Below are 13,237 nucleotides of genomic sequence, written 5' to 3'. Positions count from 1 at the left end.
GTGAATAACCACACTGGGCCCCATTCCATCTTTACAGAATCATTATGTGGTAGGCACTGTTTTTATTACCATTTTACAGATGATGAAGCTGAGGCCCAGACAACACAACTTATCCAAGATCACATAGCTAGAAAGGGGCAGAAGGGCGTAGTCTGTCTTTCTATATTTGAAAGAGTTTTGCTATTGTGAAAATGAGTCATTGCCTTATTTACTAAATCCCGACAATGTTCCCAGCCCATAGGAAACCCAAAAGAATAATCAGAACCCAAAGAACTACCAGGCTATCTTTCACGTCTCTGAAGGAAAAATCATGGCAGTCTGCTAACATTTTGATTCCCTGTCTTACTATGGAGCATGGTTACTGGCCATTTGGGTTTTCTCTGAGCCACTTCTGAGCAGAGAGGGACACACAGCCCATATAACAATATTGGGGCCCCTGTTTCACATTTTCAAATCTCCCCATGCTCCCAATGCCTATTTCAGGAAATGGAACAAGGTTGGTATTCATTTGTGTCTGTTGAAGGGCACTGAGTCTCTTTGCAGTCAACAGTGGTCATGCCAAGCTGTTCCCCGCAGTTGGAAGCACTCCAGCTTTAGAAATCACACAAAACAAATTGCAAACAGTGAATGGAATAAATATTTGAGCATTTCAGGGCCACGGTGGCTTTGATGGTTAAGCCGAGTGTCTTGCTGAGGGGCAACAATCCGAGACTGACAGATCACAGGCTATGGAGGCCTTTGGTGGGTTGGACCCACTGTGCTATTTGGCAAACCTGCCCCTAAAGACTCATTTGGAAGCTGCAGAGTGAATAGTTCAAGGCTACTGTGGAAAGTGCTGCCTCATGGGGCGTGTCTTGGAAGTGACTTGCTGTGTGACTCATAGGCTTTCTGGCTGCAAGGAACTCAGAGGGGCAGCATCAGCTTACCCTGACCACCAGTCAGGCTGTATCAAATCATGCCCTCCATGACAGCTAAAGTGCCCACCATTCCCCCAGCCTGGCCCTGGAGACTGGTCCTGACCTGGCCCCTACCCTCCCTCCCAGCGGCATCTACTATCATTTCTGTTCCTGTGTATTGAGAACAATTGTTCCCACCTTTTTGGGTATGAGCATGAAGTTTGAAATCAGAGACCTCTGCATTCAAGTCGTGGCTTTGTTATTACATTCTGAGTGCTGAGCATGGTGCCTGGTATATAGCAATGAGTCAATATATAGTTTTATTTTTATTTTCTTATTAAAAACATTTTTTTAAAGAGATGAGGTCTCTTAAAAATGTTGTCCAGGCTTGCCTCAAACTCCTAGGCTCAAGTGATCCTCCTACTTCAGCTTCTTGACTAGCTGGGACTACAGGTGAGTGTCACTGCACCTGGTTTACAAAAACAAGTCTTAAAACACATGACTCCTAGTCACTCAAAATGTGGTCCCTAGACCAGCAGCATAAGTATCACCTGGGAACCTCTTAGAAATGCATGATCTCAGACCCTGTTCCAGACCTGCTGAACAAGAATCTGCATTTTCACAAGATCCCCAGGTGGCTCATATGCACATAAGAGTTTGAGGAACACTGGCCTAATTCACAGCATTGTTCTGAAAATCAATGACATCAGATGTGTAAGTGCCTGGCAAGGAGTTTGGTATATCATAGATGCTCAAATGATGAGTCATTCCCTTCTCTGTCCCTTCCACACTTCTGTCCTAGAATGCAAAATCTCTGAAGCCACGGGACCTGTCTCATTTCTTTTGAGACCATCAGTCAGATTTTGCACCTGAGTCATAGTAGGTGCTCAGAAAATTTTTAATTTCTGACAGCTTGGCATAGATCTTAGTGCAGTAATTTTTCAGGCTATAGGTTGCAAACTATTAGTGGGTTCAGAAACAAATTTAGTGGATTTTAAAACAATTAGGGGAGGATTCTGGGAAGATGGCAGAGCAGGAAGCACCAGGAATCTGTCTCTTGACCTAAATAACAATTGTACTGGCAGAATCTATTTGATGTAACTTAATTTTGCCCAGGTGCAATGGCTCACCCCTGCAATGCCAGCACTTTTGCAGGCCGAGATGGGCAGGTCACTTGAGCTCAGTAATTTGAGACCAACCGGGATAACATGCTGAAACCCCATCTCTACAAAACATACAAAAATTAGCTGGGTGTGGTGGTGTGCCTGTAACCTCAGTAGTCAGGAGACTAAGGCAGGAGAATCCCTTGAGCCCAGGAGGTGGAGGTTGCAGTGAGCCAAGATTGCACCACTGCACTCCAGCCTGGTCAGTGGGAATGAGATGCTGTTTCCATATATATATATATGATGTAACTGTTTTATAACACTGGCATCTATTTGAAGGATTTCAACTTCCAAGAGAAGGCTTGGATGGTAAATTGTGGTTAATTTCAGTCAATTTCAGCTGATAGCAAGGTAACAGTTCCCTATCCCCAGTATAGGGGACTATGCACATGTTCCTATAGCAGCTTACAGGGTGCAAAGGAGCCAGGATGAACAAAAAGAACTTTGTCTTAAAAAAATTGGGAATCTGTGTTCTGATTGTGATTGCTGCTCCTGATTATGAAAATGCAGACACACAGTGGGAAGCCATTTTTGTCCACCTCCCTAAACTACTGCAAGCTCCTCCCACTCTGGCTAAAGCAACTTCCAGGGTATTTAAAGGGCCCTTTTCTTTCCTTTCTTTTGCTCTCCTCAAACTAGCAGTCCCACAAGAAAAGAGAGAGAAAGGGGCAGGGAGGCTTTTTTTTTTTTTTTAAGAAATAATGGCTGAAAATATTCCCAAATGATGAAAGACATAAATATAAACATCCAAGAAGTTCCATAAACTTCAATAGGATGAGCTCAAAGAGACTCATATTGAAACACATTATAATAAAACTGTTGAAAAACAAAGACAAAGAAAAAATCTTGAAAATATCAAGAGAGAAGCAACTTGTCAGATGTAAGGATCCTCAATAAGATTATCAGCAGATTTCTCATTAGAAACTTTGAGGGTAAGAAGGCAGTGGACTGATATAGTCAATGTACTAAAAACAAACAAACAAACAAACAAACAAAAAAAACCCTGTGAACCAAGAATTCTGTAACTCGCAAAACTGTTCTCCCAAAGTAAAAGAGGCATACCCAAATAAACAAGAATGGACTGAGGAAGTTTATTACCACCAGACCTGCCCTGCAAGAAATGCTAAAAGGAGTCCTGCAGGTTGACATGGAAGAAGACTAAACAGTAATTCAAAGCTGTATGAGGAAATAAAGATCTTAAAAAAATACATACATGAGTAATTATAAAAGCTTGTATTACCGTAACTTTGGTTTGTATTAGTGTAACTCCACCTTTTGTTTTCTACACTATTTAAAAGATTAATGCCTAAGAAATTATTAGTTTCTGGTTTTGGACACATAATGTATAAAGATGCAACTTTGCAACATCAATAAACAGGGGTGGGACAGAGCTGATAGAAGGAGAGTTTTTGTATGTTATTGAAGTCATGCTGGTTCAAATTCAGATTGGAGTGTTGTAACATTAGAATGTTAAATGTAATCCCCATGGTAACCACAAGGAAAATAGCTGTGGAATATACATTTATACACAAAATGAAATGAGAAAGGAATTAAAACATGTCACTGCAAAAAAGTCAACTAAACAGAGAAGACAGGAGCACAGGAAATGAGGGACAAAAAAGCTTAAGATATATAGAAAGCAAATAGCAAAATGACAAAAACAGAGTCCCTCAGCAATTACTTTAAATTTAAATGGATTAAATTCTCCAGTCTAAACACAGAGATTGGCAGAAAAAATTGATTGAAAAAACACCATCCAACTATATGCTGTCTACAAGATACTTTAGATCAACAAATACAAATAGGTTGAAAGTGAAAGGACGAAAAAGCTGTTCAATGCAAACAGTAAGAAGTGGCTGTAAATGAGCCAGTTACAAAAAGACAAATACCATGTGATTCCACTTATATGAGGTACCCAGTGTAGTCAAATTCATAGAGATAGAGTAGAATGCTGGCTGGAGTGGGGAGGAGGTTGTGGGGGGAAGGAACAGATAGCTATTGTTTAATGAACACAGAGCTTTAGTTTTGCAAGATGAAAAAAATATCTGGAGGTTTAGTGTGGTGGCTCATGCCAGTAATTTGAGATGGGAGAATTGCCTGAGGCCAGGAATTCAAGACCAGCCTGGACAACACAGAAGGATCTCGTATTTCTCTCTCTCTCTTTCTCTCTCTAGATATATATTTGATGTAACTATTTTATAACAGAGAGAGAGAGAGAGAGAGAGAGAGAGAGAGAGATCTTGTCTGGAGAAAGATTAAGATAATATTTGCAAAACAATATGAATCTCCTTAATACCATTGCAAACTTAAAAATGTGGCACATATACACCATGGAATACTATGCAGCCATAAAGGGTGAGTTCATGTCCTTTGCAGGGACATGGATGAACCTGGAAACCATCATTCTCAGCAAACTAACACAAGAACAGAAAACCAAGCAGCACATGTTCTTACTCATTAGTGGGAGTTGAACAATGAGAACACATGGACACAGGAAGGGAAACATCACACACCAGAGCCTGTCAAGGGGTGGGGAGCTAGAGGAGGGATAGCATTAGGAGAAATACCTAATGCAGAATGAATTGATTAAAAAAACACCATCCAACTATATGCTGTCTACACGATACTTTAGATCAACAAATACAAATAGGTTGAAAGTGAAAGGATGAAAAAGCTGTTCAATGCAAACAGTAAGAAGTGGCTGTAAATGAGCCAGTTACAAAAAGACAATGGTTGATGGGTACAGTAAACCACATGGCATATGTATACCTATGTAACAAAGCTACACATTCTGCACATCCCAGAAGTTAAAGTATAATAAAAAAAATGGTTAAGATGATAAACTTTGTTGTATGCATTTCACCAATAACACATAAAAATGTGTTATTCAAAAAATAATAATTAGAATAGGTACGTTGTGTTGTTTCATGAAATTTTGTTTTTGTTGTGTGTGTGCATTTGTGCACATGTGGGTGTGTACTGGGTCACCAAGTAAAATGTATATCTCCCTGAGGGTCATTGTCTAGAAAGTGTGGAAGCCAAGGCTTAGTGGTTCTGTGCATAGTTTCTGGAGTCAAAGTTGGATCCAAATTCCGGCGCATCTATTTATTGACTCTGTGCCCTTGGGCAAGTTACTTAACCTCCCCGAACCTCAGTCTCCTCATTTGTAAGTGTAGATAAGTATAAGTCTCATTACATAGGATTGTTGTGAGGAGTAAATGCGAGGGTTAATGTAAACTGGGTAGCATCTTGCCTGGCAGACTGTAAGAGTTTCATGAATGGCAATCGCACCATTAGAATTAGAATTTTCTGTCTAAATCTAATAGGTAAATCAAGGAAACAATATGGCCAAATAGGAAGCGTATTTTGACTGCAGGAAATGGGGGAAATTTCCTCCAGACCTTTGCAGATTCCAGGCATGTGCAGTGAAAGAGACTTCCTGAAGAAGGCAAAACTTGGGCTATCATTCGAAGACAGGTAAGATGTAGGTGGGTGGATGGGATTGTACAGACCCCTTCTAGAAGTCAGAAGTGCTGCAAGCAAAGTGTGGAGGCTCAGAGGCTCATTCCTATTTCTGGCTTCCTGGAATTCATGGTTGAAGTATCACAATCGGTGGGGATCCCTCCCTATTTGGATGGGAAGAAACCTGCCTGGTTGAGAGGAAACCCTCTGGCAAGGCTATTTTTATTTGGGACCGGAGATAATTGGGTTCTGTTGGGACCGGGGTAAAAATGGCCCTCCATCTGTCCAGTTGGGTTATTGGCACCTGCATGGAAGAGGTGGAGTCGGGAAATATAGCAGAGGCTCCCAGCAACTGGCTCTTTTTCCTCTGTGCAAATCCTCTGGATTTTGGCCCTGGAAGTTCTTTTAAATCAGACACCACAGGAGAGAATGGCACTTTCCCAGGCACATATTATACCCACTCATTTATTTATTTTTTAAATTGTGATCACATATGCACAACAAAATTTACCAATTTAGCTTTACCATCAACTTTAAGTTTACCATTAAACTTAAGAGTTGTTTATTATAAATTGATCATTTATAATTGCATAAATATATGGGGTGCAAAGTGATGCTATGATTTATGAATATAATGTGCAATAATTAAATCAAGCTAGTTAACATATCCATCACTTCAAATACTTAACATTTTTTTGTGGTAAAAGCATTTGAAATTCACTGTCTTAGCAATTTTGAAATGTACAATACTCTATAATTATATTCACTTCGCTGTGCAATGAACTCAAAAAAAGAAAACAACATATACTCCTCCTGTCTGAGATTTTGTACCCTTTGACAATCTTCTCTGCATTCCTCCAAGCTTAGTCATTTTTTCCCTTATTATTATTACATTTTTAAGAGGCCATGCTAATCTTCTCTGTTAGCATTCCAATTTTAGTATATGTGCTGCTGAAGTGAGCACCTTAGCCATTTTTTAAGTGTACAATTCAGGGCATGAAGCACATTCATAATGTTGTACAAGCGTCACCATTATCCATTTCTAGAACTGTTTCTTTTTTGTTGTTGTTTTTTGCTTTTGATACGGAGTCTCACTTTGTCACCCAGGCTGGAGTGCAGTGGCTCGATCTCAGCTCACTACAACCTCCAACTCCCGGTTCAAGCGATTCTCCTGCCTCAGCCTCCCAAGTAGCTGGGATCACAGGCATATGCCTGGCTAATTCTTGTATTTTTAGTAGAAACAGGGTTTTGCCATGTTGGCCAGGTTGGTCTTGAGCTCCTGACCTTAGATGATCCTCCCACCTCTCCCTTCCAAAGTGCTGGAATTACAGGTGTGTGCCATGATTCCCGGCTCATTTCCAGAACTCTTTCATCCATCCTAAGAGAAACTCTTCACTGGTTAAACAATAGCTTCCCATTCCTGCCTACCCCTAGCCCTTCCAGTCTACTTTTGGTCTCTACAAATTCGCCTATTGTGGGTACCTCTTCTCAGTAGAATCATGCTATATTTGTTCTTTTGTGTTTGACTTATTTCACTTAGCATGTTTTCAAGCTTCATCTGTGTTGTAGCATGCATCAGAACTCCATTCCCTTTTATGGCTGAATAATGTTCCCAAGTATTGTTGTTGTTATTATTATTATTATTTTGAGACAGGGTCTCACTCTGTTGTCCAAGCTGGAGTGCAGTGGTGCGATCTCAGCTTACTGCAACCTCTGTCACCAGGATTCAAGTGATTCTCCTGCCTCAGCCTCCTGAGTAGCTGGGATTATAGGTGAGCACCAACATGCCCAGCTAATTCTTATATTTTTGCAGCCCTGAGTGATATGCAGATTCTCAGACATGTTAGCTCAATTAATGTGTACACTCTTGTCCAGATATAGGCAGAGGAGATCTGTTATCCCAATTTTGTTGAAGAATAGACAGAGGTTTGAGTAATGAGCTCAACTCACACAAATGGTAAGTGTTGGAATTCCTGCAAGAACGAAGGCTTTCTGATTCCTAGCCCTGACCTCCTTCTGCTATGCTCTGAGGCTTTCTCGTTTCAAACAGGGTTTTGCCGTATTGGCCAGGCTGGTTTCAAACTCCTGACTTCAAGCAATCCACCAGGTCCAGCCTTGAAATTATTTTTAATAGAAGAAGTGATGAAAGTGTAGGCCCTGGGTTTTCCAAAGTGCTTCAACAACTGCATGGGGGAAAAACAGAAGCCACTTGTATGTAATTTCATGGTGGTAATATTATTACCTCTACTCTACAGAGAGCTGTCCCTAACCAAGTGAATGGCAGACACATCTGACAGCAAAAACTCAAGCATACACTGAGAATGATCCTATGGTTTAAGAAGAATGTGTGTTTAGAGTTCTGAGCTAAGGAATCCAGGAGTGGACAATTTGGGGATTCATTTCTCATCCTTGAAGGGCATCTGAATTCCTGACTTATCCCTTGGAATGCAGGCTGTCTGGGGGATGGAGGCCCTTTGTTTTGGGTTAAATGGAGATTGCTAGGTGGAGGTTGCTAAGTGAAAACTGCTATATAAACTGCATGCTTTTTTTTTCCTTCTGGAAAACTATAGATGTTTATTAGCATCGGTTGCTTCATTGTACTATAATAATAACCCTCCTCCAAATCTTGATCCATTCAGCTTAATGAACTAAGAAAAGAGTATGGAATGATGACGGGAATGGATTACAAAATCCAAATCTAAAGGGATTTTATAAATCCATTTCCGTCATCATTCCATACTTCTAGCTTATTAGCGTAGGTTTAATTCCTTATCTGGACTCCCCTGTTTTGCATTTCCATACATTGTGTTTTTTAATTGTTGACCTCCTCGTTGTGCTGAGATTTACATTTCATGGGTTATACACTCCCCTCTGGTCATCTTTCCCACTTCCCACACGCCCTGCCCACCCGAGTCTCTTTCTAGGGTGTTGTTACATATTACTCCTTCCCTTGGAGACTGTTTACAATGTGGATTACAGGATGGTCAAACTGGTAGTGGTCTTCTGGCCCAGCCTGCCACTGCTGGACTGCTCGGTATGTGAGTCCTCAATGAACCCTGTGTCTTATTCACTGGCTCTGGGTATCTCCCTTGGCCTGGTGGACATGGTGCCAAATCTCTTGGAGTCACTAGGAGTCCAGCTTGACACCAAGTTATGTCCTGACCCCAGTATGCTTCTGATTAAATGAGCTCTGCTGGAAAGAAGCTTTTTGGATTTTTTTCTCCCCTTTTACTGTGCTGGTAATTTGGATGTGACAAATCATGATGGATTTGTGTTGTGCCAACTTAGCGAAAATTGAACAGTATTTCTCAGAACTCAGTTCCTTGCAGAGTTCCAGGTTGACGTGAGCCACAGGGACATTTTGCATAAGATTCGGAAGGTGGACATGGGGCATCAGCCATCTTGCTTTCTGTGCTGGGGAGGCTGGAGCCTGCAGGGGGTGGTGCAGCTCATGCACACTGTCCCTTATCTGCTGGTTCACCTTGTTGGTTGAGGAAGCAGCCAGTCCCACAGTTCCTGGATCCTCTTTCCATTCTCTCCACTCCTGGCTCAGATGCATGTTAAACTGCGCAATGAAGAGTACCAGCTACTCCTGCAGCATTCTCTCATCATCGATGCTGGAGACTTAGAGGCAGTGAGAGACCTACGTGAGTTCTGGCCTGTTTTTGTGGTTCCAGCTCAGTCTCTCAGGTTCCCCTCTGTCCTTGCGATCCTCCGCTTCATGTTCATCATCCTTTCCCTGTCTGTCCCATGGATGCCAGGTTCTAGCACACGACACAGAAACAGCGGCCTCATGTAGACTGTGCCCCCAGCTCCCACCACTGTGCAGGTCAAATCACTATATAAATCCCTTAGGACATATATCTCCTGGCGGTGTTGCTTCTCTTGACTGAAATGCAGCCCTGACTGATATGCAGATTCTCAGACCTGTTAGCTCAATTAATGTGTATACTCTGGTCCAGGTATAGGAAGAAGATTTGCTGTTATACCCATTTTATTGGAGAATAGACAGAGGCTTGAGTAATGGTCTCAACTTACAGAAATGGTAAGTGTTGGAACTCCTGAAAGGGCTTTCTGATTTCTAGCCCTGCTTTCCTTTTGCTATGCTCTGAGGCTCTCTCTTTCCTTGATCAGTCAACAACCACAAAGATAAGGCTAAGGAATCCCAGCACATCCACTTCTTCCTGCAATTCTGTATCCTATTTTGCAATGGCCATATTGTAAAGACTGTCATATTGGGAGGACAACATTGAGAAAGACCCCTGGGTCCATGATGCCCTTGCTAGCTGGGTGGAAGAATCTGAAGGGCAGTCCAAAGGGTCTTACCACCCGTGTTGGACCCTCTAAAGCCCTCTCCTTTCAGGGGGGTTGGCACTCTGCCTGACTCTTTGCCCACCCCTTTCTATTTCTCCTTCTCACAGATGAGCTGCTACCTTGAGTGGCCAGATAACAAGTCACTGATTAGGCCATGATGACTAACGGGCAGAGTCACTGCTCATTGAAAAGCATGTTAGTCAGGGTCCTCCAGAGCAACAGAACCAACAGGATGTGCATTAAATAAATGAATAAATAAATATTTAAACATTTTCATTTGAAGGAATTGGCACACACACACAAGTATGGTGGCTGGCAAGTCCAAAATCTGCAGGGGAGGCAGACAGGAGACCCAGGAAAGAATTGATGCTGCAGGTCAAAGTCTGTTGGAATTCCCTTTTGCTTGGGGAAGATCAGTCTCTTTCTTAAGGTTTTCAATGGATTGGATGAGGCCCACCCACATTATGGAGGTGTATTAGGGTTCTTCATAGAAACAAAACCAATACGATGTAAGATACACACACACACACACACACACACACACACACACGACACAGATTGAGAGAGAGAAAGAGAGAGAGAGAGAGAGAGAGAAGAGATATACTAACTATAAGGAATTGGCTTACATGATTATGGAGGTTGGCAAGTCCTAAGATCTGTAGGGTGGGTTGGCAAGCTAGAAACCCAGGAGAGCTGATGGTATATTTCCAGTCTGAATATGAAGCCCTGAGATCCAGGAGAGCTGCTGGTGTAGGTCCAGTGTGAAGACTGGCAGGCTTGAGTCCCAGAAAGAACTGATGTTCTTAGCAGGAAAAAAGCTAATGTTCCAGTTCAAAGACTGCCAAGCAAGAAGAATTCTCTCTCACCCAGGGGATGGTCAACCTTTTTGTTCTAGTCAGGCATTCAAGACTGGATGAGGCCACCTACATTAGAAAGGGTAATCTACTTTATTCAGTCCACCAATTCAAATGTGAATTTCATCTCAGAGACATACACCCTGAATGATATTTGGCTAAATATTCGTGTACCCTATGGCCTAGTCAAGTTGACACATAAAATTAACCATCACAGGAAGGTAATTGCATTACTCAAAGTCTACTGATTTAAAGGTTAATCTCATGTAAAAAATGTACAGCAACATCCAGATGTGTTTGATTAAATATCCGAATATCGTGGCCTAGCCAAGTTGACACAAAGTTAACCATCACTAAAGGTCTCACCCCTACATTTTCTGCTGTTTTCTCTCTAGTTTATGTGGGATTGATAAACTGAATCAGGACCTTGCTTTATTTATTTATTTAGAGATGGGGCACTCACTTTGTCACCCAAGGTGGAGTACAGTGGTACAATCATAGCTCAGTGCAGCCTCAAATTCCTGGGCTCAAGTGATCCTTCTGTCTTGGCCTCCTGAGTAGCTAGGCCTACAGATGCATGCTACCATGCCTGGATAATTTTTTATTATTTTCATTTTTTGTAAAGATGGAGTCTTGCTGTGTTGCCAAGGCTGGTCTCAAACTCCTAGACACAAATGATCCACCCACCTCGACCTCCCAAAGTGCTGGGATTACAGGCATGAGCCACTGCACCCAGCCAGGACCTCTGTTAGAAGCCACTCATTTCTCCTTGTCCATGTTTTCCCATGTGACTGCTTTCAAACACGGCTTCCAAATTGTTTGGCACACTTCCCATTGAGAACGATAGGGGTCTTTGGAATCTGGGTTCTATGACTACCTGACCAGAAGAATATGGCAGAAGAGACTCCATGCCACTTCCCAGCCCCAGACCTCAGGAAACTCACAGTTGTGGGGTGCAGCAGCTCATGCTTGTAGTCCCAACACTTAGAGAAGCAGAGGTAGGAGGATTGCTTGAGCCCAAGAGTTCAAGACCTGCCTGGGCAACATAGTGAGACCCTGTACAAAAGGATAAAAAGAGAGAGAGAGAAAGAAAGAGAGAAAGAAGGAAAGGAGAGAAAGAAAGAGAGAGAGAGAGAGAAAGAAGGAAAGGAGAGAAAGAGAGAGAGAAAGAGAGAGAGAAAGAAGGAAAGGAGAGAAAGAAAGAGAGAGAGAAAGAGAGAGAAAGAAGGAAAGGAGAGAAAGAAAGAGAGAGAGACCCAGCATTTACTTCCTATATCTTGGAATCTAGCCACCATGCTGTGAGGAGGTCCAAGCAGCCTGTGGAGATGCTCCCACATAGACAGCCCTGTACTTCTTCACCATCTCCTCCAAAGCCCACCTCATCAGCCCTAAGCTAGATGAGTTTTTACATTTAACTGTGGGTTCCTCAGGATCTGAGGTTTATTAATACATCACAGAGTCATTGCCCACCCAGGGAGTCTCACAGTTTGCTCCCAGCAGGCTGGACTCAAAGTCCAAGTGCTAATATTGGAATGCCATCCCATTAGAATCTTTATGGCAGTTCATATTTCTCCTGTTTCTAGCCCCTGCCTCCCACCTCTTAGATTCATGCTCTTAGCCACATATTTCTGAGATGGGGGCATGAGGGTGATATGATGCCATAACATACCCCACCTTTGCTTCCCTTCTTTCCTGTGTATTATCAATGCAGAAATGTCTAAGGGGTATGGGGATATTTGGAATCTATGAAATAGACATGAAATAGACATTTGGGAAACATGAACACATGTTCATAGAGCAATGGAGAGTCATTATCATCTACTCGGAACGCCCAGACCAGTACTTAACAGGTACAATTTCCAGATATTCAGGAATTCCTGCTCTCTGAGTTCACATTTCCTAAAAGCAGAGTCTAAGACAAAGATGTATGTGGCTTATTGAGGGAGTGCTCACCAGAGAAATTTGTATGGAAAGAAGAGAAGCAAAAAAGGCTGGGAATAAATTAAATAAGAAAGGGAAATCTACCTTCAACCTGATGCCATGGTGAGATCTAGAGTCTAAATTGCACCCCAGATTTTATTGTGCTTTGAGGCAAGAGAACAGAGCTCTTGCACCTCCATACCAGTCAGCCACTGACTCTAGCCACCTGGTGAGGGTGACACCATGCATCTAGGCTCACAAATTTCAACCTTCAAGCCACCCTCTTTTCACAGTCCCGCCTGTTTTCAATAGACCTGATTGTCCTCTGCTCTGTGAGAAGCCTCAACGTTCTGAATTTCCTAAAAGGGCTTTCAGATCTTCAATTCAGAGACCTCATGTGGAGGAAGTGACCTTCTAGATCACAAATTGTAGACCACTGAGTCTCTATTACTTAGAATGATCTTTTGGTTTCAAGTGTGAAGACCAGTAATCTGAAAGTTTGGAATCAAGTAAAAAGATAGCTGTGTCGCCTCAAAATTAAATTAGAAAACTGTCTGCCTAAGGGTTGTCTGATTCTCTAGAGGATGTAATGTTAACTTTATTATTGATTAGGGCCCGGATTCTATAA

General features: G+C 42.1%; 1 non-coding gene across 1 annotated transcript; it reads right to left on the bottom strand.

Annotated features, from left to right (window-relative positions):
- Window positions 1-6,380: 6,380 nt before the first annotated feature.
- On the bottom strand, window positions 6,381-6,485 carry LOC135269209 (U6 spliceosomal RNA). Its single transcript, XR_010337500.1, has one exon. It is a non-coding gene; the product is annotated as a U6 spliceosomal RNA (small nuclear RNA).
- Window positions 6,486-13,237: the final 6,752 nt, after the last annotated feature.

Source organism: Aotus nancymaae, unplaced genomic scaffold (genome assembly GCF_030222135.1).
Source record: "Aotus nancymaae isolate 86718 unplaced genomic scaffold, 86718_ANA_hifiasm-v0.15.2.pri h1tg000049l, whole genome shotgun sequence".
Lineage (NCBI taxonomy): Eukaryota > Metazoa > Chordata > Mammalia > Primates > Aotidae > Aotus > Aotus nancymaae.
This window is presented reverse-complemented; position numbering and strand designations above follow the sequence as displayed.